At 35.7% G+C, this 27,984-nt stretch overlaps 1 long non-coding RNA gene across 1 annotated transcript in view; it reads right to left on the reverse strand.

The window, feature by feature from the left end:
* Window positions 1-564: 564 nt before the first annotated feature.
* Window positions 565-27,984, reverse strand: part of LOC144027243 (uncharacterized) — a 98,836-nt gene continuing 71,416 nt past the window's right edge. The window contains exons 2-3 of the long non-coding RNA XR_013285406.1: window positions 11,390-11,470; window positions 565-943 (exon numbers count right to left, since the gene is read on the reverse strand). This is a non-coding gene — a long non-coding RNA (uncharacterized LOC144027243). The remainder of the gene's footprint in view (window positions 944-11,389; window positions 11,471-27,984) is intronic.

Raw genomic sequence — 27,984 nt, forward strand, 5'->3', positions numbered from 1 at the left:
CCCGGGCCACGTTGGGGTACTTGCACATTGTGGTTTTTATTTTAGTACGCTAGGGGGCGCTATAGAGTCAGCTTATTAGTTTTTACCATATTTAGTCAACATCATCCCATTTTTATTTAGTCAATTTTTAATCGCGATAAATCTAGCATTTTAGTCTTTATTTTAGTCCATAAAACATCATTTTTCTCATCTTTATCATGAAAACAGTGTGACAGATTAGCACAGACAAGTCTGTACAAAATCATATAGGCTAATTTTTGTCTCATATTTGTTCAAGGACTAAAAAGTCCATAGATTTTAGCCCAGTTTTTATAAATGAAGAACATTTTCTTTATCCGTCGACAAAAATTCATACTGATTTAGTCCCACTTATTGTTTATTAATGAGGGTTTTAGTCTAGTCTAGTCTAGATTTAGTCGGGTGGAAAAAATGGGTGTGGACAAAATTATTTTGGTTCAGTTTTTATTGACAAAATTAACACGATTACCTTGCAATGAACACAAATCGACCCCTTAATAATCGCCCAAGTCATTTTTCCCCAGATTTTTCAGGAAACGTAAACAATTGAACTATTTGCATTATGGAGGAGATGATGTATTATTTTTTTATTAATTTTTGCAAAACAAAAAAAATGACTGAGGAATCCAAGTTCAAATTCTTCACTCACAATTTTAAGAGTAATTTATATTCTATTAAAAACGACATAAATAAATATTTGCATATAGTTACATACATGACAGCATCAGATATTGTCACTTAGGATTGTTCGCTCGACTTTCTGTTCGATTTCATTTTTGATACATATCACACAAATGATCTTCAGGCTGTAAAAAAATAAAAATAAAAAAGTTGCAATCTTATTTTTATTCTGAATGTGGAAATGTAATTCAGTTGTAGCTGCTCAGTGCAGGGTGCATCCAGGGCCACTGGCCAAGTGAAAAAGCTGAAAAAATAATAATACGACATTCAATTTACCTCCTGTAACAAAATTGTTGAAGAAATAACTTTTGGACACAAGATCCAAGGTCTTGTATTTTTAAACAGGTTCTTGTGTGTAAAATTCCTTTGACTGTCCATGGAAATGTTTCTTTTTTATTTTATTTTTTTTTATTCTGGGTCAGCTGTGTCAACCGCTCAGTCTCAGGATCATCTCTCTCTCTTTTGAAAATATTTTTTATTGACTGTATTGATAGACTGAGTAAAGAATAAAAAAAAAAAAAAAAAAATTCAATATATTGAAAACAAATGTAGACCTTTTGATATTTGCATATTTGAAACAAAGACATATGTACATGAGTGAAAAAAAATGTAATGTGCACACATGGTTTTAAACAACGTTGTTCGCCGCCATGTAGCAATCATCTCCATAATTAGCTTGGATTGCAAATGATCTTGGATCATGTGGCAAAATAGTCGTCTACCTGACTTCAGAGCTGACCCGGTAATTGCTATGACAACAGCTGTGAGCGGCAGACAGCGCAGACCAAAAAGCTAATTGCTTTTTTTGCTTCACCATTATCTTTTAAATAGCAATCCAGATTGCATGTTTTTTTTTCCCCCCCCCCTCAAATCTGGGACCCAACAGTATTGTTAACCTCTGGAGACGACATTGCCGGCTTCCGCTCAATTTTAACTCTCCATCTCGAGGACAGGATGTGAACGGTTCCACATGTGTTTAGTTTAGCAGAAATTTCCTGATTTTGTCACTGGCCCTCCAGGATATTAAACTGAAACCCAAAAGAATATTAGCTAATACTGATAATGATCATTTCATTTCAACTCCTTAATTTGTTCAGAAAACGAAAGGATTTGACAAATTTGCAGCGAATAATTCCGTCTCAGAAATAAAAATAGTTTCATCCACTTGTTGCTGAGTGTCAAGGTCCAATTTGTGAAAACGTCACATTAGATTAATGGTTCTTAAGTGTGGTCAGTTGACGACCGATTGTTCTTGTTGTGGTTCAGAATGTCAAGTTGGGATTCACTTGCTGCTCAGTGGAGAGGCGTATCTATTATAGTGGCCCTGTGACTGTTAGCAGTTTTCAATAAGTAACTGCACATTATATCAACAATTTATAATTGCTTCATTGATTTTTTACCATGTTTAACTCATTCACTGCCATTGACGGAAAAAGACGTCAAATGATGCATTTTTTTTGCTAGTATGGCAATGAATGTGTTAATAAATAAACAAACAAAATAACAAATAAATAAATAAATAAAATCAAAGTGGCCCTTGCAGGTTTCTATTTTTCTGGATGTGGCCCTCAGAGGAAAAAAAAAGTTTGGACACCTCTGTACTAGAGGTTCTCAAACCTTTGGGGGCAAAAGGACCCACGTAGGGAGGAAACCGTTCTTGTTACCATGCAGACTGTACATTCTTGATGAGCAATGTACACATTCTGACATCTTTAAGCCACCTCCTCATGGCATGATATGTCCACCATTTTATTTCAGCCCTTCCTTCATACGAGTACACACTTTCCTTTTGGCACCATCGACCATATCTGTCTCTATTTTATGTTGATCTTTCTTTTGTATCATTTCTTTGGTAACATTTTCCTATCAGGAGATGAACATTATTTAGAGGTTGTTTTTTTTCCAATTAAATTCACCAATGAATATTTATCATTTTAAGATACGCAGTTCCCTTCAAAGTAAAAGCGATGATGTGAATCAGAAACGCTGCATTCGATGCCAGCTAGCAGATTACGATCTCTAAAGCAAACGTCTCGCTCGATGACCAATTTTCGGCACGACTCAAAACAGGTTTGTCTCGCTCATTAAAAAAAAAAAAAAAAAAAAAAACGTTTAAAGAGCATAAAAATTAAACAGTGGTAATATAAGCGAGAGTGTATAATTACACCGCAGCCTCTCTCAGAGGTGCCTTCCCCTTCGCTTAAGGCCATTCATGAGCCGACTCGTGCAAAAAAAAAACACAAAAAAAACACAACACAATTTGAGTTCTCTCCAAATAGCTTATTGAACCTGCAGGGCAGACATGCATAATCAGGATGTAATTCCGCCAACATGAAGCCTGACAATATTCCGAGTAATAATGCCATTTATTATTTGCACTTCCACAGCATATTAATTGACGAGCGCGCGTGGAGAAGAAACGGGTCAAACGAAAGGTGTGTTGATTGAAATCACGCCTGAATATTGTGATTTATTGGCGCACTCATCTGAATTGTGGGCACTTCCAGGTTTAGTTAACTCATTGACTCCCAGCCATTTGCATTGAAGAAACTCCCTTTTGACAGATTTTTGCAAGACCCACAGAACATTGTGTTCTATTGCTATAAAAACATGGAACCTACAAAAAGAAAGATTAGAGTCGCTTCTTTCATCAGAAAAAAAAAAAAAGTATATTTATATCAGTTTCCATTTTGCAGCCATTAGCATTAGAATATAGCTAAGTTTCATCAATATTCACATTCCTGGTGAAAACACTGATGCAACATGGCCCTGGCTGATCTCCTATACTCTGCTGCCATGTGATGGCTGCATTTACTACAATTGCTTTAAGCCACCTCTCCATGACAGATGCTGACATGAACCTTCTGCATAAAAAAACAACAACAAAAACCCAAAAAACGTGTAAACACGTTTTTGGTAGTGAATGACAAAGTGTTAAAAACGTTTTTACACGTTTTTGGGAGTGAATGAGTTAATCATGAAGACGAGACAGTCAGGTAAACGCAGGTGCCAGATCTGGCCCTCAATGTCATTTTGTGTGGCCTGGGGAAATTTGGCACATTTTTTTCCCTTCAGTTAATTTAAAAAAAAACAAAAAAAACAAAAAAACAAACAAAACAAAAAGCATTTTGCTCCCTTACTGTAACAGTTGAGAACCGAATCATTACCTTAAAAAAATCAAATACATGCCGACTAAGACTGGACTAAGATCTACGGAAATTTTAGTCCATGAAAAAAAAAAACTGGCGAAAAATTGTATGATTTTGTAAAATCTTGTCTCCTGATCTGTCACTGTCATGTGACACAGTCATGTGACATAAGTGACACACCCCCTTCAAATCTGCTGCTAGCTAGTGCAACACAAGGGAAAAGACCAGAGGTGGACTCATGGTGAAAGGTTAAAAAAAAAAAAAAAAAAGTAAACTATAGTATAATGTAACATCAATCCAATGGCTATAACATTCCAACAATGTTAATCCGACTGCTAACTAATGCTGGCTAACTCACTAGCTTGTAGCATGGCTACAAGCTAGTAGAAGCTGAGACTAAATTAAAAATGGTGGATAAAATTAACACTACAACCACGTGACTAGCAATGAAAACTAACTTTGACATCCCTGCTCGAAACTTAGCCGCACAACTAATCTGCAATGTAAATGATTACATCCAATATCATATGTTACATTAAAAGGCCGTCGCCCCTGAGAACATCGTCCGTATTCCATTAAATCGTGTGCGAATATTACATGTTGAGACCTCCATTTTGTAAGCTGCAATGCTAACTTCCAGTTCCAAAAGAAGGAGCAGTGTCAATTGATAAAAAAAAAAAAATTGTGTTCAGAGACGGAACCGAAAAGGTTGTTTCTAAATTAAAGTTTGAGTACAAGACGTCCTCGGCTCACGAAGGAGCTCCGTTCCGAAATTTGTACAGCAGTAACTTCTTGTACCATATGACACATTTTCATACATTGCTAATATTAACCAAAAAAAAATAAAAAATTGTACAGCAGTAACTTCTTGTACCATATGACACATTTTCATACATTGCTAATGTTAACCAAAAAAAAAAAAAAAATTGTACAGCAGTAACTTCTTGTACCATATGACACATTTTCATACATTGCTGTTAACCAAAAAAAAAAATAAAAAATTGTACAGCAGTAACTTCTTGTACCATTTGACAAATTTTCATACATTGCTAATGTTAACCAAAAAAATTAAAAAAAATTGTACAGCAGTAACTTCTTGTACCATATGACACATTTTCATACATTGCTAATGTTAACCAAAAAAATAAAAAAAATTGTACCATATGACACATTTTCATACATTGCTGTTAACCAAAAAAATAAAAAAAATTGTACCATATGACACATTTTCATACTTTGCTAATGTTAACCAAAAAAAAATAATAATTTGTACAGCAGTAACTTCTTGTACCATATGACACATTTTCATACATTGCTGTTAACCAAAAAAAATTAAAAAAATTGTACAGCAGTAACTTCTTGTACCATATGACACATTTTCATACATTGCTAATGTTAACCAAAAAAAAACAAAAAAAAAACATGGATATCTCATTTTATAGTGGTTAACCGTCGACACGTCAGTAAATCTAATAAGGATGTTATTGGGATGCATGAGGCGCTTCTGAGATGTAAAATATGTTTGTTTATTACTAACAGCATTTAACATATTTAAAGACATCTAACAATTTTGGTGAAATGCGAGTGATGTTACTCAAGTACAAGTGGAAAAGATTTGCCAAAGCAAGTGAAGCCGTTCAAGGGCATCGCTCACCCGCCTCTGTCGAGAAGCTTGAGAGGTTTAAGTGACAACACTGATTTTATCCTTGCCTAAACTTTAAATAAGGTGTCCTGGTAAATGTGTTTTGCTTTTCTTAAGGTCGTTTTCCTCTTCTTGCCCAGCAGCCATTTACAAATGACCGAGCTAAACTAATCGGAGAGGGAATCTGTGCCTGGGAAGAAGCACTGAACGTTTCCTCCAAAGAGAAAAAAATACGTTGGAAACAGTCTGGAATGAAACACAAATGCATGTTCGTCAATATTTTTTAGTCTAAGGAATGGTGGCAGAATTGTTATGAAATAACTGATGACGTTACCTACAAGTTAACAGCTTGTATTTTATTTATTTAAAAAAACAAAATAAATGTGTATAAAAACAAACACTTTGATCTCAATCTACAGTTCGGATAATACAGACCGCACGCCAACCAAAGATGTCCGTCTTAAGCTGTGAGTGTGTTATATCAACTTTTCCCCCATTCATTTTCAATGGGACATACATTGAACTTTTTCAAAGTATCACTTTCCACGCCCACTTCCATACGTATAACTTATCGTTACCAGGTGTCCGATACTGCTCGGTGGCAACAGGAGGTTATAATTTCATAATTTATCTCCCACTTTACTTCGTAAGCATCCCACATGAATTCAAATCTTAGCATTCAGCATTCCCACGCAATTTCTCCATAGATTGCACTTAAGTCTAGTTTCAGAAGCATTCCATATAATTGAGTAGTATAATTTCATGCAGGGAGATAGCGGCATACTGTCACGTACGTTGCGTTACGTGGAGTTATGTCGAATACGTATGAATGACAAAAGCTATCTAGTTTTATACTCAAGTAAATTGTGTTTTAACATTCACCGTGTTTTGAAAGCGTCACTTGTAGTTCGTCGGTGAAGTCGGGGTCCTTTCTTTTTTTTTTTTTCCCCCAGACTTCGCAAGTGGAATTTCCGAGTTCAAGGGCGCGTTCCTGGTTTGAACTCGGGGAAAAGTCCGACTTCCGACCACCCTCGAATGCATCATTAGTATGACTGATGCAGCTCTTGCAGTGACACCGCCGTCAAGTACAATAATAAGAGTCGAGAATGTTCAAATGTGGACAGAGTCAAATTGAAGAAGGTCACTGTCAATCATTAGAGCCTGGGAGATTTGCGTGATCGAATCCTTTCGGATCTAAACTTCAACGCCGCATACTGCAGATGAGGAAAATAAGATTATAAAGAAAGGAGGGCATAAAATGTGTTTTGCTTGGCTTTTGCGGGAAAAAAAAAGGCTGTGACTCGAAAAATGCAAATGTGAATTTCAAATACAGAACGGAAAGGCAACAAGATAATTACGCGGACTGACGAGGAGGCGAAGTGTGATTGGCCGTCGTCAAGCAGCCCGAGCTACTTTGCATTCCGTGACAAACAGATGAGTGAAGTCTCCTTGAACCTGGACTGACTCCCCCATACGCTGATAAATGCGCAGATTGATCTTGAGTTCATTTCCTTTGCAGTCATCACCCTTCTATAGATCGCTGTAATTGCTCCAGGGGTGCGGATTCATATTTGGAACGCCTCCAGCCACAGTACTCAACCTTTCAGTGATTTTATTTGTATTTTTTTCCTTGATTTATTCTCGAGCTGCTGTGTGTCTGTTAGTGGGCGGTCTGTATTTGTTGAACTTTCTCATTAGGCATGTTTATTTTTATTGATGTACAGATTTGCAATCATTGATTCAGGTCAGCATAAATGGCAGAGACCTTTTCTAAAGCACTTTTGTGCTAATTATGTGTTTGTCCTCATAAACAGCGGATGATTGAAGTCGATGCATTCTACATTGAAATGTTTCCAATCATGTTAATTAAAAGATGTGGAGCAGGTGGATTAAATACCACTCTTATTTCTGTTTGCTATGACGCATGAAGTCTTTGCACGGGATAAGCAGTTCACAGGGAAATGGAAAGACAATTTTGGGGTCAGGATAAGGATCATTCACAAAGTTTGTGTAGCTTTTTTTTTTTTTAGGCGGCCACATGATGATTGAAAGCCAGCTATCTATATTTTGGTGGACAAAAATACAAATAGAACTAGACTAAGTGCAACTTCTTGGAGAAATTGCGTGGGAATGCTGAATGCTAATAGCTGAACGCTAAGATTTGAATGCATGTGGAATGCTTATGACGCAAATTGAGAGACAAATGATGAAATTATAACCTCCTGGTTACTGGACGATGAGCTTTACCAACTGTGCCACCAGGCAGGACCTGCAAATGATGATAAGTTATACGTATGGAAGTGGGCGTGAAAAGTGATACTTTTAAAAAGTTCAATGTGTCCCATTGAAAATGAATTTTTTAAGTTAGTTGAAATTTGAACAGTGCAAATTGGAAGTATTATGTGGGAGTTATTACATGGCAAAAAAGTGTGGAGAATAAAAATCACAATAACTTATGTGGGAATGCTTCAGCATTCCCACAATGAACCAAAACAGTGGTGATGTAATGGTTCACTTTTTTTTTTTTTTCCCTTAAATTGGTAGCCTATTTTAGCAATTACACTTGGGGCTGACTTCACTTTGATTGAAAGTGTATTCCATTTGCACGCAGCCCAACAGCTGAATGCTGCATCACCATCTTTACTTTTTGACTTTGGGCTCTACTAATTGATGCGAGTATGCACCATTCAACGATTTATGGACCAGTAGCAGAATTTTAAAATATAGTCGAACAGTACTAGTCTTAACAAAAACAACAACAATAATAACTAGAGCTGCAAGCAGCTATAAAGGGCCCTCGCAGCCCGGGCCACGTTGGGGTACTTGCACGTTGTGGTTTTTATTTTAGTACGCTAGGGGGCGCTATAGAGTCACATTGCTATGACAACTTTAAAATATCACATTTTTCGCCGGGCTCGAGTGTGCAAAGTTTGGCGAGTTTTCGGAAATATGTCACTGCTCGGGCCCTAATAATAATAATGCCATCAAACAGCTCCTAAATGACTTTAGATGGTGTCAACAGCCTCCTCAGAGCAGCACACAGTTATTACTGCCATTGTGTTACTTTACAGGAAGCGTAAATCTTTATTGCCAACAGGGACCCATAACGATTGTGCCACTAAATATCATAAAGCATGAATGAGAGCGTCTTAATGCATTTGACATTACCTGTTCAAATCCGGACTAAATTATAATCTATCCCACGGGTAGGAACTTTTATAGCCTCTAAAATCAAATGTGCTCAAATTAAAACGCACGTCGTTTCCTAGTGGAACCAAAAGTAGAACGCAGAGAGACTACAATGACTCGTAACTTTATTCTAACAGCAACAGTGTATTGTCATCATTTCAATTAAAAAAAATATCACATTGCTTGGCAAAATTGTTCCGTTGTTAAAATGCGGTGCTGGTTGGTATTAACACATTCACTGCCAGCTCAGCAAAAATGCATTGCATCATTTGACGTCTTTTTCCGTCAAAGGCAGTGAATGAGTTAACGCTTGTTAGATTGAAGGACGCACTTCAATTCTAAACATCTTTCCAAATTTTGGTATATAATAATAATAATAATGATAATAATGTTCATTCTGCAGGTACAACACCGACAGCATGCACAGGTGGCCTGGCTAATAATTAAAAAGCTTCAAATAAATTAACCTGCAACAGTTGTACACAAGAATACAATACATTGATTTGTTCTCGGCAAGATTCATCGTCTCTTTGGCTTGTTGCCCTCGTGCACAAACGGACGCCAAACATCTCATCCGCTCTGCTACAGATTGCGGCTGTCGGCTCAGACGTGCACAAAAAAAAATAAACAAAAAAAAACAAACACGTTTTTGGTTCAAATCAAATTCAAATCAAAATGTAATACCAGACAGCTAGGATAAGAGTCTGTCATAAATACGACATATAAACAAATTGGAGACAGAACAAATAGAATGAAAATGTATGATCTCGTTTTTTTTTTTTTTTTTTCGGGCTTGCAATCTTTAGAAGACTGTACAGTATGTGGTATTAAACAAATAAATCAAATGGTATGAAAAAACAAGACATGCATCAATAAATTGTTTTTATCTGTTATGGTGGGTGGCCGCCAAAACGCAACACTTGTCTCTTACTCTGTTTTTTGCTTTGTTTTTTTTTCTTTCCAAAACGTGCAGTTGTAATTAAGCTTTCGCGACATTTAACAAGACCAAAGGGTAAACCGCTAATCACCGCTCCATCCGAGATAAATGTTTTACAATCTTCCACACAATAATATAGTAACTAGGCCAGTGTAATTGGTTTGGGGTATTATAAATCTTAAAAAGTCACTACGCGTTGGAGTGGAACGGAATACGTGGATTTGAAAGAAATAAATTCATTCGTTAATTAAATCATGTTCACTTAGTTGTGGTGCTACCGATGAAATTATTATTAAAGCACAGACCCTTTTTTTTTTTTTTTTTTTTAAGAATACAAAATTAGGACAATACATTACATTACAACATTCAGGCCAACAACTATGGCTTTGAATCAATGGGATATACTTTAATTAATTCATTTGCTTCCCAATAACGTGTAAATACGTTTTTTTAATGTTCTAAGTGTCCAAAAGACGTATTTATACGTTTATTTTATTAATTTTTTTATTTTTTTTATGCTAGAGCATACAGAAGGCTTTGATGCAGCCTGTCATTTAATGGAATAAAATGCAAAATTTTAAAACTTTAAAAGGTTTAAAAAAAAAAATGCAAACATTTTTACTGAGAAGTTAACAGTAAAAGTGTGTAATTTTACCATCATTTCTTTGTGAATTGACATTTTTTTTAAGTGAAAATAACTGCAATTTCTGAGGACATTCATTGTAATAATAATAATTCATTCCAGTATTGTATAAACGAATAAAAAAAAAAAAAAAAACTAAACAGAATAAAAACTCTCATAATAAATCCAAACTATTACAACCCTGCCAAGAGAAAAATCGTTCTTGCCACGTTTCACGTTTGAGCACGTGACTTCATAATACCGTCATGCATTTGCGTCGATTTTCTTTCATCCCTATTGAACTACAGTGATAATCATTATTCACCGCTTCCAAACAGAAGGGACTTCCATCCGGCGAATGATGAAAGAACAAAAGAGGAACACGGATAAAAGAATGACCTTTACAAAAAAATAAAAAATAAATCAAGGTAACCTTAGAAGTCCCGATCAAAGCATCTCTTGTTTCCCTTACTCACTCACGAGTCAGGCAAATGAGCGACTTTGGCGTAATTACACAGCGGCAAACCCCCCAAGTGAGATTCACACGTAATCTCCGAGCGAAAAAAAAAAACCGTCTACCACGATGTCAACCGAACACGCCCCCTCCTACGCTGAAATAATCCAACAATTGATGGTCATTTGGGAATGTTTAGTCACTCCTGAACACCTCTTCGGGGGGGGGGGGGGGAGCGGGGAATATAGAGCTGTCTGGCAGGGGGGGGAGTTACGGAAGCGTGTCAGAGTGCACCAGCAGTCGAGGGGAGCTCGGGCGAGACGAGCTGTAAGTGGATCCTCCACCTGATGTCCACATCAGTTTCGTTTGACTGATTTCTGTCCCCCTCACTAGTGTTGGCTGACGGCGGGGGGGGAAAAAAAAAAAAAAAAAAAAAAAGGTGCAAAGGGTGCGTGAATTCCGCATGGCAGCCAAATGGCAATCACGCACTTATTGCCTGAGTAAACATTTGTGCCTTTTACTCACGTTATTATTGACTATGTGACTGCAGCTTGACTTGATTTGAGTCCAGCAGACCGTAGAGACACGACGTTTTTTTAAAAAATTTTTTTAGAGTGCCTTCTGGGTTGAAAAAAACAACAACTATTAAACAATACGAGTGACTGCAAGGTTCGCTGATTATTGTGCACCCACTTACCTGACGTTCAATTTCTCAACTGGTGGCAGCTCCGGTTGACACCTTCCTATTGCCAAATTTCACATGGCTCGTCTCACCACCCTCAAAAAAAAAAAAAAAAAAAAAAATAGAAAAACACGTCAAGAGTATAAGTTTTGGGTTTCACCGGCGAGAAAATGAATCTAAATTCAAAATTGTCACAAATGCATTCAAACAACTCCCTCAAGTCATTCAGCCACGTTAACAAACAAACTTAAAAAAATAAAAAAACAGACACGTGACATCCGAGTGCCGCAAGGTCTGCGAAGTGAAGCGGAGTGTTGGCAGCGTTGATGTTTTTTTGCCAAGGTAAGGCGCATTCCTCCTGATTCAAGTCTATTTGGGCTGTCAGGGGGCTTCAGCGCGGGGAGGGATGAGGTGAGTCTGTCTGATCTTTAAAGCTCTCAAAAACACCAAGGCTACGTCGTCAACGGTGAGCCGAGTCAACAAAAAAGAACTCGTGAAAAGCGTTATGTTATGTTGCGGCGGAATGCCGACAATAATTGCGTCACAAAGTTACTTAACAGCTTGTTTGAGTCGCATTTGTTTGGTCTTTTCTTACAGTTCATATGCTATGACAGATCATTGCAAAACAACTATTAATATTTAACTATAACATAACTAACATATCACATAGATAATTATAATATAACTTTTATGGCTTTTTTGTACTGTACAAAAGTGTATTACATTCACTTGAAAAAAAAAAAAAGACATGTTTTTCTTTCATAAAAAATATTCCAAAAACAGGCGAAAAATCTTCAGAAAAAAACAGAGGAAAAAAAGTGTTCCTAAAAACAGATTTTTTTTTTCAGAAAAAAACAGGAAAAAAAATATTCTGAGAAACAGATCATGGCTTCTGTTTTTCAGAGTAAGTTTTATTATTTTAATTTTGTATCTGTTTTTTATTATTATTATTATTTATAATTTCCCTCCCTTTTTCCGCCCTGAATAATTTTTTCCTGTTTTTCTGAGTAATTTTTCCTCCTGTTTTTCAGAATATTTTTCCACTGTATATTTTTTATCAAAAAAAAAAAAAAAAAAAATCAGTAAAACAGAAAAAAAATCTGTTTTTGTTTGTTCGTTTTTTTTTTTTTTTTTTTTAAACCATTCTTTGTAAATGCATCCCTGACCTCAACCTCTGAATGAGCTAGAATAGAAATGGAGTCAGGTCTGCCAGTGAACTCTGACCTCACAGATGCCGTCGTGGATGAACGGATAAGAAAAAGCGCGCGTTCCAAATGTTTGTAGAAAACCTTTTGAGAAATATGAAAGCAGGTATAACTGCAAAGGGGAGACCTACGTCAATACGCCTGTGCGACATTTACCAGTAATGCTTGCGCCTGCTGCTCATCCTTTGTCTGGGCTTTTTTGTTTTTTTGTGTAAAAAAATGTGTGGGGTGAAAGTCGTAGTCAGAGTTTCTTTTTTTTGTTAGCATTGTTAGCATTTTCTGTTTATAAACACATTATTGACCCTTGTGAGAGAAAAGAGTAGTACACTTGAGATCCATCGACACTCGTACATACTTCTTCATGAATGCTTAAGTACTCATATTTGTAATATGATCAATGTGATTTTGTGCATGACATCCGAGCAATTCTGGAGGAAATACTGAAGCTTACCGTTGTCCTATTTTCAGTAAAAAAAGAAGAAAAAAAAAAAAGAAAACTCGAATCTATGCAAATTGGGAGTCAAGTTTGAACTTCGTTTTCTTTGACTGACGGTGAAATGACGTAAAAATTGAATTCGTCAAATGTGGGCAGAATTCTGTCAAGCTCGCCAGCAAAGTGTTTTATAATAACTGGCTTTTAATCAGACACCTTCTCATATTAGCAGTGACGTCTATTATCATATTAGCATGAAAGAAAGTAATAATGCAATTCATTTGAATGAATAATAGTGTTCAATTATGCCCGTTTTATAGTGTCAATCAAAACTCAGTACAGTTTTTTTTTTTTTTTTTTTTTTTGTGACCCACTATAGCAAAATTGTGACCCAAAAGGATAGCAATAGACCAATCAGAGGCCAGTATTTTGGGGTCATGAATTCATGGAATAGCGACAACGGGTTATTAACTCATTTGCTCCCAATAACGTGTAAATACGTTTTTTTTTTTTTTTTTTTTTATGTTTTAAGAGTCCCAAAGACGTATTTATATGTTTTTTTGTTTTTGTTTTTGTTTTTTTTAAGCTAGAGCATACAGAAGGCTTTGATACATCCTCTCACTGCAAAGAACGGTTGCCGAAATGGTAGTTATGACACAAACGGCCAGCAGGTGGCAGCAGAGCAAGGGAGATCATTTATTTAATTCAATCTCCGGTGTAATAACCTTATTTATTGATTGATTGAATTTTTATTTTATTATTATTATTATTATTATTATTATTAATTCAATCTCTGGTGTAATAACCTTATTTATTGATTGATTTTTTTTCATGTTATTTTATTATTATTATTTATTATGATTATTATTAACTCAATATCCGGTGTAATAACCTTATTTATTGATTGATTGAATTATTTTTTATTTTATTATCTGTTCTTATTGCTGCTGTAAATTTCCCAGAGGGAGCCATCCCAAAGGGATCAATAAAGTCAAGTCTAAGTCTAAGTCTAGACCCGAAAATCGTAATCAAATCGAATCGTGACACAGTCAAAGATTCCCAGCCCATGCTATTGGCCATGTTTCGAAAGATTAATCCCAATTTTTTTTTCCCCATATACTGCTATATTACATAAAATCTCGGTTTTACAGTGTATTTAAGACCTTCATTTTAGCTAAATCAATGTAATGACTTTTTGGCAAAGAAAATGTTGGCCTCGAGTTCCCATTTAAACAACCTCAGAAAATAAAAAAGGCTTTTTATTGACAGTGATTTCAAATGCGTCAAGGCGGAGAAGAGTTGGCATCTCGCGACTGAAAAGACACTAAATGAGTTCCATTGTGAGTTCCACACGACCTTGTTCGGCTTCAGTAGGCGGCTTGAACATGTTTTGTTTGAGCTGACCAGCAGCAGCAGCAGCAGGCAAGCCGGCCAGTATAGTGTCAATATCTATTTAATGCTCCGCCTTGGTAATATGATGCTTCAGTGGACACAGTGGCTTCGCACAAACAGCTTTTGTGCTTGTCCTTGGCCAGGTATTGTTTCTTTATGAGCTCCACTTTGAGCGGCGAAAAGTCAGTTCGCAAAAAAGAACCGCCGTCCATTTTCAGCGGTTTCGAACATTCTTCCGCAATCATTTGTTGCTTCCGTGAAGAGCATCTAGCAGGGGGAAAAAAAAATAAAATGTATGTTTCGATCTGTTTCCGTTTTGCAGCAATTAGCATTAGAATATAGCTAAGTTTCATCAGTTTTTACAAATCTATTTAAAATTGTAATTAATTTAGCTTTTCTTCTACATGGCCCCGGTTGATCTCTTATACTCTGCTGCCACCTGCTGGCTGTTTGTGTAATAACTACCATTTCGGCAACCGTTCTTTGCAGTTGAGAGGCTGCATCAAAGCCTTCTGTATGCTCTAGCATAAACCCCACCCCGAAAAAACGTATAAATACGTCTTTGGGAGTCATAAAACATGAAAAAAAACGTATTTACACGTTATTGGGAACAAATGAGTTAATAACCCGTTGTCGCTATTCCATGAATTCATGACCCCAAAATACTGGCCTCTGATTGGTCTATTGCTATCCTATTGGGTCACAATTTTGCTATAGTGGGTCACAAAAAACAAAAACAAAAAAAAACTGTACTGAGTTTTGATTGACACTATAAAACGGGCATAATTGAACACTATGGTTCATTCAAATGAATTACTTTCTTTCATGCTCATATGATAATAGATGTCACTGCTAATATGAGAACGTGTTTGATTAAAAGCCAGTTATTATAAAACACTTTGCTGGTGAGCTTGCAGCAATTAGCATTAGATAAGAGCTAAGTTTCATCAGTTTTCACAAATCCATTTAAAATTGTAAGTAATTGAGCTTTTTTTTCTACATGGCCCTGGTTGATCTCTTATACTCTGCTGCCACTAAAACTAAGCATTTATTGAATAACTAAAACTAATATAAAAAAAAAACTAACAGAACCACCATGAAAAATAATTAAAACTAACTAAATTTAAAAAACAAAAAAAACAAAACTTAAACTAAACTAAATAACTAAAATATATATAACTAAATATGCAAAAGCACAAATAAATTATTTGTGCAATTTTTAGGACTAAACAATTTCTCTTCATAACATTATGTGGTCCTTCTGATTTTCTGTAGGTGGCCCTCAAAAAAAAAAAAAAAAATAGATGTATAAATGCGTCTTTGAAATACTTAAAACATTTAAAAAAAACGTATTTACACGTCATTGGGAGCAAATGAGTTAATTGCGACAAATTCTGCCCTAAAAATGTTACGCTATCTCAAATTGAAGGCACAGCTTCTTTTTACGTTTTTTTTTCTTCTTCTTCTTCTTACAAAATAAACCAATTGAAAGAAAAATATGCTGCCAAACAAAGTGTGAAATGTAATTAGTTGCCCGGTATTGCTGTTAATAACATCATGCAGTTCCTGTAAGTGCTGATGGGACATCACAACCTTTTTTTTTTTTTTTTTTTTGGTGTTGTTCCTCTTCATCTTATTTGTTTTGCACGTTATTGTTTCCTCATTTATATCCGCCTTGTGACAGCTTGTCAAGTGTTGTTGCAATAAGTTATCTGACATAAATAGCAGCCAACCTGTCAGCTTGTTGCCGGAATACGTTTTTTATAGGAGGAACGATTCTCATTTCAGGGGCTATCGGCTCGTGGTTGGCGATATCAACTGTCAAAATGAATTGGGGGTGGTGGTGGTGGGGGCGGGGAATAAAAAAATAAAATAAAATTATTCAATCACTCGTTCTCAGTGACATTAATCTTGCAATAAGGAACACAAAAAGAGATTCGAGATCGTAAGATGTCAATTCATCTGCTTTCTGTCTTACTTATTTGAATGGGGGGGGGGGGGGGGGGGGGGGGGGGGGGGGGGGGGGGTCCGGAGGTGGGTGCCTCCAAATCACCTGCCAGTCACAGAGCTGACAGACGAACACAAACGAGGATTCCAAGCGGAGAGTTGCCGGACAGGAAGTGCTTTATGATGATAAGAGTCCTTATCTGATCGTGACGAGATGCGGTTTGATGCGGATTTGATCTCAGTGTCAGATTTATCTTTATTGGCCAAGTCTGTAAAAAAAAGTCGTACTACTGCAAGTAACGGGCAACGATGATAAACTTATGACGCATAAGTGCAGAGAGTCTTTGCGTCATAATATAATATATACAATATGATTTAAAAAGAAATGATTATAGATAATAAATATATTTACCTGTTTCTGATCATCATTCACGCTAGGGGTGTTAAAAAAAAAAAAAAAAAAAAAAATCGATTCGGCAATATATCGCGATACTACAGCACGCAATTTTCAAATCGATTCAATAGGCAGCCGAGTCGATTTTTTAACATTCATTTTTGAAAGTCAAAATCAGTAAAATAAATAAATACATAATAACAACATCAACATCAACAATAATAATAGTAATACAATTAATGAAATATAATAATTAATTAATTTAATTCAATCTCCAGTGTAATAACCTTATTTATTGATTGATTGAATTATTATTATTATTATTATTATTATTATTATTAATTCAACCTCTGGTGTAATAACCTTATTTATTGATTAATTGAATTATTATTATTATTATTATTATTATTATTATTATTATTATTATTAATTCAACCTCTGGTGTAATAACCTTATTTATTGATTAATTGAATTATGTTTTATTTTATTATCTGTTCTTATTGCTGCTGCTGGAAATGTAAATCTCCCAGAGGGAATCATTAAATCAAATAAAATCCCAAAGGGATCAATAAAGTCAAGTCTAAGTCTAAGTCTAGTGAAGTCAAAATCAGTAAAAAAAAATAAAAATAAAATTATTAATAATAATAATAATAATAATAATAATAATATAAAATAATAACATTAAAATCAAAATCAATAAATACATTAATAATAATAATAATAATAATAATAATCCATCCATCCATCCATCCATCCATTTTCTTGACCGCTTATTCCTCACAAGGGTCGCGGGGGGTGCTGGCGCCCATCTCAGCTGGCTCAGGGCAGTAGGCGGGGGACACCCTGAACTGGTTGCCAGCCAATCGCAGGGCACACAGAGACGAACAACCATCCACACTCACAAACACACCTTGTGACAATTTGGAGCGCCCAATTAACCTGCCATGCATGTCTTTGGAATGTGGGAGGAGACCGGAGTACCCGGAGAAGACCCACGCGGGCACGGGGAGAACATGCAAACTCCACCCAGGAAGGTCCGAGCCTGGACTCGAACCGGAGACCTCAGAACTGGGAGGCGGACGTGCTAACATAATAATAATAATAATAATAATAATAATAATAATAATAATAATAATAATAAAATTAATAAAATAAAGTCAAAATCAGTCAAAAAATAAATAAATGATAAAATTAATAAAATAATATTAAAATCAAAATCAGTAATAAATAAATAAATAAATAATCAAAATTGCCCAGCAGAGAAAATGTGGGTCTGAAGGGGTTAAATTGATCAAATGAATGACCTTCAAAAAAGGCAGATGCCGATATTTGGCAAAACAGAGAATAATCGGCACTGAAAATCGGGCTCTGCCTAATTTGACCAATTCTATCGATGTAAACGGATTCAATTTCACTTGGATCCAAAACAAGTGTTGCACTCACCAAAACGCGAGCGTCTTCCAAGTCAGACGAACGTGCAATACTGAAGACGAGACAAGTCGAAAACATCCGACGATGACATTTCATCTTCTCAAGTATTGAACCGCAAACAACATCAGTTGTGCAAAACTGACCACAACACGAGCAGACGACATCCATAACCCGGGCCCCGTAATATGTCGTTTCTGCCCATAGAATTCCATCATGAGGGCTCGGGAAGGGAGATTGTGATTTGATATCTAACGTACACGACAGTGGCCCCTCCTGGGGTTGGACAGTATTGATTGAATTTGGTTGTTGTGGTTTTTTTTGGTCAACATCAGGTGCCCGTGTTTGCGAGATTGCTTTCCTCCCTCGCATTTGTTGCAACTTTCTCTCCATTTCGGAGACGCTGGGGCCGACGTGATCTTTTCACAATTGATCCGTTTTGATCTGGCGGAAGCGGACAATTTGTCAGCGGCGGGCCGCATGCGAGTCGTCCGGACGTGTCGTCGGGCTGACGCGGCAAATCTTATAAAGCGACGTTATGGAATTAACTCTTTTACTGCCGCACGCAACGTGAGTGGTCGGAGGAATCTGTGCAATATGAAGTCACATGGACAACGGAACATATGGTGTTCCGCAGGGTTCAATTCTGGGGCCCTTTCAGTTTTCATCATTAACATCTTAAATTTGAAATAAAAGGAAAAAAAAATATCAGAAAGACTAAAAATGCTAGATTTATAGTTGACTAAAAAAAGGACTAAATAAAAATGAATTGAGGTTGAACAACCGTGATAAAACAGAACAAGCGTTTCGGAAATTGGACTAAAACAGGCTAAATTTAAAAAATGGCGGATTAAATTAGCACGTCTTCATACTATGTCGAGCAAAAAAAATAAAAAATAAAGAAAGTGGTAGAGGAATCTGTGCAATATGAAGTCACATGGATAACGGAACATATGGTGTTCCGCAGGGTTCAATTCTGGGGCCCTTTCAGTTTTCATCATTAACATCTTAAATTTGAAATAGAAGGAAAGAAATATATTTAAGAACCCCTGAACGACACGATCGAAAGTCACTAAGACAGAGCACATCAATGGCAACAATTATTTACGATTTAAATGGCGATTTATCGTTTATAACACACAATAATACACCCAACGCGTTACGAGCGTCAGGCCAAATTGAATTTACGGTGAAAAACAAGGCACGATTTAAAAACCTGACAGTGTCTTACTACTTGGGCTTTGTTATGACAATTTTTCATGCCTTTCCTCCCCCCCCCTTGGGCTAGCGAAAAACAACCATAATTCGATAATATTCGAAATGGGTGGAGAGCGACAATGAAACTTTTTATTGTCCTCAGTCTCATTATCAGATACAGCCCACTAAAAACAAGTATGAGCGAGTACAATCGGAGAAAAGTGAGCAAGGGGGGACGGAGAGAGGCGCAACGAGCGGGGGAAATAGACACGGGAGGGGGGCGGGGGTTATGGATTTGGAAGCGAAATAAAAAGTGTGCTTATTCATTTGAGAAAGATTTATGAGCTCATGCAGATGTGGCTGTGAACCCTTTAGTGCTTTTGTCTCTCTCCCAATGTCCCCGTTGCGACATTCACTAACTCTGCAGTCGCGCAATCAACATCCTGTCTCCGTGTAAATGTGCGTAATAGCTCCCAAAACTATGAAATTGATGGTCCGGCGCGCACACCCCTCGGTCAGTCAGATTGAGGAGCACGTTTGCGCTCAATGTATCGATCGATGCATTCCCATGCATTAAATCATCATGTGGATTACTTCGAACCAGATGAGATAAGACAAGATTTTTTTTTTTTTAATTGTACGTACGAATAATAGCTAAGGGAATTGTCAAATTTTGCACTTTGCACTCAACCAGCACTACCCCCCACCGCCCCCCCTTTTTTTTCAGAGCTGATCAATGACGTCATTGATCGATTGGGCAAATTACAGCCGATCACCGATTTTGCACAAAATATTAAATATCATCCCAACCCGATCTCGCCGATAACACCGGTGTAAAAGTATAAATATTACGGGTGTTTAAAAATTTTGTTTTTTTTTTAAAAATCGATTCGGCAATATAATGCAGCGCGCAATCGATGTTTAAACATTAATTTTTTTTAATGGAAATATTCAACAAAATGTCTTACTTAGGGTTTGGCTTCACACTTTAAGCATGGAAGAATATTATATTAACTCATTTGCTCCCAATAACATGTAAATACGTTTAAAAAAAAAATGTTTTAAGTGTCCCAAAGACGTATTTATACTTTTTTTTTTTTTTTTTTTTTTTTTAAATGCTAGAGCATACAGAAGGCTTTGATGCAGCCTCTCAACTGCAAAGAACGGTTGCAGAAATGGTAGTTATTACACAAATGGCCAGCAGGTGGCAGCAGAGCAAAGGAGATCAACCAGGGCCATGTAAAAAAAAAAAAAAGCTAAATTATTTAGCTCTCTTCTAATGCTAATTGCTGCAAAACGGAAACAGATAGAAATATACTTTTTTTCCTGATGAAAGAAGAGACTTTTAATCTTTCTTTTGATAGGTTCCATGTTTTTATAGCAATAGAACGCAATATTCTGTGGGCCTTGCAAAATCAGTCAAAATCCAGTAAAACAGCCGGGAGCGAACGGGATTGCTTCTGTGAAAATGGCTGGGAGTGAAAATTCCCATTTTCCCCCTTCACTCCCGGCCCTGGTTGATCTCTTATACTCTGCTTCCAACTGCTGGCCATTTTTTTAAATTACTACCCTTGCTTCACCCGTTCTCTGCAGAAGAGAGGCTGCATGAAAGCCTTCTGTATGTTCTAGCATTTAAAAAAAAAAAAAAAAAAAAAAAAAAAAAAAAAAATTATAAATCTGTCTTTGGGAACATTTAAAATAGAACATATTTATACATTTTTGGGAGCAAATGAGTTAATAGAACTTTTTAATTTTAAGCCTTAATATTGTATTTCAATGCTGTTCAAACATGAAACAAATTTCAACCTGTTTAATACAGTGACTCACAAATACTCGAGTTAAATCAATGTATTAGAAATATTTATTTACCATTTCTGTAGATTAAGTATTGTATTAAGTTTTTTTTTTTTTTTTTTTTGGTCCAATCACCAGATACAAGGCAATTCACACCCCTAATAAATATTAACATTATTTACATTACAAACGGACAACAACGATTATTAAATACTAAGAACAGTTAGCCGCATTTTCTTCCCGTATAGATCGGCCCGTCTTTGCTGACGAAGGCAAACATAAGAGCAGCACAACAACAATGAAACACTTAAAAGTTTGCCACCAACTAAAATGCGGCTTTTCCGCGCTCCCCCCCACTCCTCGAATTCCCAAAATGTTCGCAGGCAGGCTTGGGACTGAGCATTTGTATTCATTTACCGTCTTGACAAGAACAGCGCCGGTTGCTATTCTGCACAGAGACAGCTGTACATATAAAAAGGTGCTGGGCCAGATAAATTGCCGTACAGTCACCTGACAAAAAAATCCCACCGCGACCATAATCGCTTCTGCTGTCCCAATTCCGATTTGAAGAGGCAGAAGAAACCGATTCGATGTCAATTATTCAAATGACATCTAAGAAAACTGTGAATGGAATTCAACTATAATATCCATTACTAGTGATGGGCAATAACAGAGTATTAAAAAAAAAAGAACATGATATAACATGTTATGTTATGCGCGGACATCTGTCTAAAAAATGTCGACATTTCATGAATTTATATAATTCATAATTCTGCCTCGTCAGCATATTACTGTTTTAGATTTTTGTCACGGAATTGGATTCACTAGAAGAAAAACAAACAAACTTTTGCTGACTTTTTTTGGGGTGGAAGCTTTGTTTTTTGTGTATTTTTTTCTGTATTTGTAATTTTTTGTTTTACTGCTAATTTTTTTTCTGTCATAAAAAAAAAATATTCCTACCCCAAAATTAGAAAAAAAACAGGTGTAAAAATAACTCAGAAACAAAGGGAAAAACTATTCAGAAAAAAAGGAGGAATTATTTTTTTAATAATAATAATAAAAAAAAAAAAAATTTTTCCCCGTTTTTTTTTAAAAGTAATTTTGTCCCATGTTTTTCTGATTTTTTCCACTGCTTTTACGAACAACTTTTCCTCAGTTTTTTCTGAAATTACCCCCGTTTTTCTGATTATTTTTTTGTTATGGTAGAAGAACATACTCTGTTAACTCATTCAAGCCCCAAAACGTGTAAAAACGTTTTTAATACTTTGTCATACACTCCCAAACAGGTGTTGACACGTTTTTTTGTTTTTGTTTTTATGTTAGAGCATACAGAAGGCTTTGGTGCAGCTCCTGATATGAAGAGGTGACTTAAAGCAATGGTAGTTATTAAAAACACGGCCAGCAGGTGGCAGCAGAGTATAAGAGATCAGCCAGCGCCATGTTGCAACAAGCTGTTTGTCAGTTTATTTTTTATTTTTTATTTTTTTAACCAGGAATGTGAATATTGTTGAAACCTAGCTATATTTTAAAAGATACGAATATACTTTTTTTTTTTCCTGATGAACGAAGAGACTCTAATCTTTCTTTTTGTAGGTTCCATGCTTTTATAGCAATAGAACACAATATTCTGTGGGCCTTGCAAAATCTGCCAAAAGGGGTTTTCTTCAATGAAAAATGGGTGGGAGTGAATGAGTTAAACCGAACAAAAAAAAAAAATAAAAATAAATAAATAAATAAATAAATAAATAGAATAATTAAATAAATAAATAAAATACATTAAAAAAAAAAAGAACATAAAAAAATACACAAAAAAACGAAGGTACCCCCCCCCAAAAAAAAAATACTCAGAAAAGCATTTTTTTTCTAACTCAAATGAATAATTATTATAATAATTATATATATATATATATAAAAATTGCATCACTGTATTTAATTTTCAAACAGAAGAAATAAGGTTGCGTGTTCGCCAAAGAAATCGACATTTTTTTTTCCATCACGCCTGATGTATAAAATGCATTAGGCAAATGTTACGTGCAGCTGGTGGTACTCCAGGGGGGTTTTTGTCGTCACCTTTTACGCGCAACATGCTTTCTGCCTCGTACAAACGAGGCAGCCAAACAGATCGGACGGATCACCTCCATGCGCGAAGAACGTGTGCAAACCAACAAAACTTTGCTGCAAACATTTTCGTTGCAACATCTGTTTTTATTTCCCAGCCCGGCAACGTTAGTCAACATAAAGGCGAACTGCGGGAAAGAAGACAATATACCGTCACCGTTATAAAGACCCATTTATGTGGGTTGTTTTTAGACAACAAAAAAAGCGGCAACCGTCTTCAAATCAAAGTAGTTATTCATAGTAAGAGTCTCGATCTTCTTTTATAACCGCACGGGAGTAAAGTATCTCAAGACATCTTTCAGAGGAGAACCAGACCCAATAAAATCCCCCCGGGAGCAAGAACTTTACTTCAACCAGAAAAAAAAAAAGATAACTAGTTTGTTTTTTGTTGTCAAAAGTTGTTTTTTTTTCCTACTGTGGCAGCCACCGGCAGCGTTACTTTTATTACCTGTTGCTTTCAAAGCAAAACATCGCAATACTACGGAATACCTTTAACACAAAATATTTGATGGATAGGTTGGAAAGGAAGTTCAGAAATCTCATCAAAATTGTATTTATTTATTTTTTAAATATTCTATAGCCATGCACAAAAAAAAAAAAAAAGAATGACCTCCATTCTTTTATGTAATGAAAATGAAAAATGTATTTCTCTACCTTCACGGTTGCATTTTTTTTTTTTTCTGGAATTCCTTTTATGACATTCATCGTGGGAGCCCTGAATTCATTAGAGCTCAATTTTTGCATAACTGCCACAGCCTCGAGTCACTCCATCTGTGAAACTTGTGCAGAACAAAAGAAGCAAAAAAAAAAAAAAAAAAAGCGCGTTGGGTAAAGGGCGAAGAGAAAATGATTTGAAATAAACTGGAAGAGAGACAAAGAAAAGAAAAGAAAATGAAAACGTGAAGGAGGAATTCAAAGGCAAAATTTCAACCTTCTCATTTGCTCCCAAAGACGTATTTATACGTTTTTTGTTAGTTTTTTTTTCTTTTATGCTAGAGCATACAGAAGGCTTTGATGTAGCCTCTGAACTGAAGGAAATTCTTGAAGCAATGATAGTTATTACAAAAACAGCCAACAGGTGGCAGCAGAGAGTATAAGAAATCAAACAGGGCAATGTTGCAAAAAAAAACCTCTTTTCCCCACTGTTTTAAACATATTTGTCATGAAACTTAGCTACGTTCTAATGCTAATTGCTACATAACAGAAACAGAAATATACTTTTTTTTTTTTTTTTTTTCCTGATGAAAGAAGAGAGACTATTTTTTTCTTTTGGTAGATTCCATGTTACTTTGCAAAATCTGTCAAAATCCAGTAAATGGATCGCTTCAGTGAAAACGGCTGGGACTGAATGAGTTAATAACCTGGGAGTCCAAAAAGAATAATTACGGGGCCGCTGTTTATCGACAAAACGGCGTTCAAGTCAAGCGGAAGCGCGTTCACATGCGGTAACAGCGCACGCGCCTGACTGCTCGTATGCAATTGAATTGAATTGGTTGTTAAAAGTCTCGGAACGAATCGCCAGCGACTGCCGAAACTTCAGAGTGACCTTGTTAGATTTGTGTGATGACTCACCAAGGATTGAAATACACAGAAAGATTTGAGATTACCACATTGGTATTTAATTAGTAAAAAAAATAAAAATAATAAATACTGCTAAGTGTTTCCAATACTTAAGCTTGCCTGTATTTACTTTAAACGCATCCTAATTATTCCCCCGTCTGGGCGATCTATAACTTTCTTGACTGTACCTTTGGGCTACATGCCTCAAGTAGTCCAGGTCTGCTATAATTAGAGCTTTGCGGGAGCCAAGTTTCTTCCGCTGCTAATGATCATAAAGTGCAACATTTCCATACAAAAAAAATAAATAAATAAATAAATGAAAACTCACAGGTAAGGCCATGGAAAGTCGCGTAATTTTTGTAATTATAAAAAGGACAGTAGAAAATGTAAGAAAAAAAATATAGTAAAATAAGAAAATAATTATTGCCCCAAGCGAACAAGAAAAAATGTACTTAAATTTACCTGTAAGATTTAGAAAATTAATAAAAATAATACTATTCCCATATCAACCACAGCGGTCTAGAAAATAGTATTTTTTTTTATTACAAAAAGTTATATTGACTTTTTCCAAGTTAGAACAAATATAACTATTTTCTTCAAATACATATGTCATGTCTGGGGTCACGCCAGGGTTTAGTTTGAGTTCAACTCATTTGCTCCCAATAACGTGTAAATACGTTTGTTTTTTAAAATGTTACAAGTGTCCCAAAGACGTATTTATACGTTTTTGTTTTTTTGTTTTTGTTTTTTTATGCTAGAGCATACAGAAGGCTTTGATGCAGCCTCTCAACTGCAAAGAACGGTTGCAGAAATGGTAGTTATTACACAAACGGCCAGCAGGTGGCAGCAGAGCAAAAGAGATCAACCAGGGCCATGAAGAAAAAAAGCTCAATTACTTGCAATTTTGAATAGATTTGTTAAAACTGATGAAACTTAGCGCTCTTCTAATGCTAATTGCTGCCAAACGGAAAAAGATAGAAACATACTTTTTTTCCTGATGAAAGAAGAGACTTTAATCATTCTTTTGGTAGGTTCCATGCTTTTATAGCCATAAAACACAATATTATGTGGGCCTTGCAAGATCAGTCAAAATCCAGTAAAACAGCCGGGAGCGAACGGGATTGCGAAATGTGAAAATGGCGGCGAGTGAATGAGTTAAGTTTGGGTTCACGACCGTGAGGTCAAATGTCTGTTTTGAACTGACGTAACCATCATCGAGTTTCAACTAGTTTTAGGCTATGTGATGTTATGTGATGTCAGGGCCTGTGTGATGTCACTCTTTAATCCTCAGTGACAACCAATCAGATCGATTCACTGTCTGTAGTAGCGTTCTGAGAAGCGTTTGCCGGATTATTGCTTTCTGTCCCTCTGTGCAACTCTCTTTGTTTCTCGTCTCGTCAAGTTTGTTCTACGCCTCTCGATGTGACTAAATAGTTAAAACCTTATTTGTGTCTGTGCTTTGGGCTCCAACCTCCAGCACATGGCAACATATACATATACATATACATATATATATATATATATATATATATATATATATATATATATATATTTTTTTTTTTTACTCTTGGATAACTTTGCCTGAGTGTCAAGCAGGGAAGTAACAGGTCACATTTTTATTGTCTTGGGTATGACCCAGGCTGGTTTTTGAACCCACAACCTCCAAGTCTGAGAGTCGGCACTCGACCTGCGAGTCCACTGAATTTGAATATCGGAATTATTGGGAAGATGACAAATGAGCTGAGTAAATATAACGATGCCACAAACTTGCACTTTTGTCCGATTGTTTTCATACTTGTAATTTTTCCATAAGATGATGCAAAATCTTAAAATAACAGACAAACAAAACAAAACAAAACAAAACAAAACAAACTGGGCGTTGTTGTTGGTAAGTGTCCGGCAAGTGACCCTGGAAGTTAAAGCAAGTTATTTTATAAAGTTTTATTTCATACATTTAGTTATAGAGTTATGAACGTATAGAAATCAACTATAACTGGTATGGGTACAATTACTTCGAAAACCTTGTACATACCTTTGGTCACTGAACGCAGCAGCGGTTGCCACATGCACACCTGACGCGATCTGCAATTGAGAACGCGAACGTCAACGCGCAGCAAGCACACCAGCATCAGCATCAATCATTCATCGCCATCTGAGGTCTTTGCAAGTGAAAAGGAGGAGGAGGAGGTTGCTTCAGTATTGTCCTCTTTAATGGCAAAACGGTTCCGTTTGAATTTGCCTCATAAATCATTGCACGCTCACTAATCATGTGGCTTTTCGTGAGAATGAGTTCTTGCCTTTTTTTTCAAGTGAATCAGCATCTTTTCACTGTGCTTATAGCTGATGAAGGCAGACGCTTATCTAGTGCATTATTTTTTTTGCCAGAAGTGTGCTATTATATACGCATATATATATATATATACGCATATATATATATATATATATATACGCATATATATATATATATATATATATATACGCATATATATATATATACGCATATATATATATATATATATATACGCATATATATATATATACGCATATATATATATATATATATATATATATACGCATATATATATATATATATATATATATATATATATATATATATATATATATATATATATATATATATATATATATATATATATATATATATATATATATATATATATTAGGGATGCACGATAATATTGGTGGCCGATAATTATCGGCAATTATCGACCAATTTGACGTCAAACAGATAAACCAGATAATAGAGAACTCAAAACAATAATTCTCGGCAATTATCGACCCATTTGACATCGTACAGATAAACCAGATCATAACGAAATTTTCCAAAAATTCTCGGCAATTGTCGACCAATTTGATTTCAAGCAGATAAACCAGATAATAAACAAATTCACCAAAAATGATCAACCAATTTGACATCGTAGAGAAAAAAAAAAAAAGAGATAAAGAAATTTGCCAAAAATGGTCGGCAATTATCGATCAATTTGATTTTAAACAGATGAACCAGATAATAAACGAATTCACCAAAAATTATCAACCAATTTGACGTCATACAGATAAACCAGATAATAAAGAAATTTTCCAAAAATTCTCGGCAATTGTCGACCAATTTGATTTCATACAA

The sequence above is a fragment of the Festucalex cinctus genome, chromosome 10, assembly GCF_051991245.1.
Source record: "Festucalex cinctus isolate MCC-2025b chromosome 10, RoL_Fcin_1.0, whole genome shotgun sequence".
NCBI lineage: Eukaryota > Metazoa > Chordata > Actinopteri > Syngnathiformes > Syngnathidae > Festucalex > Festucalex cinctus.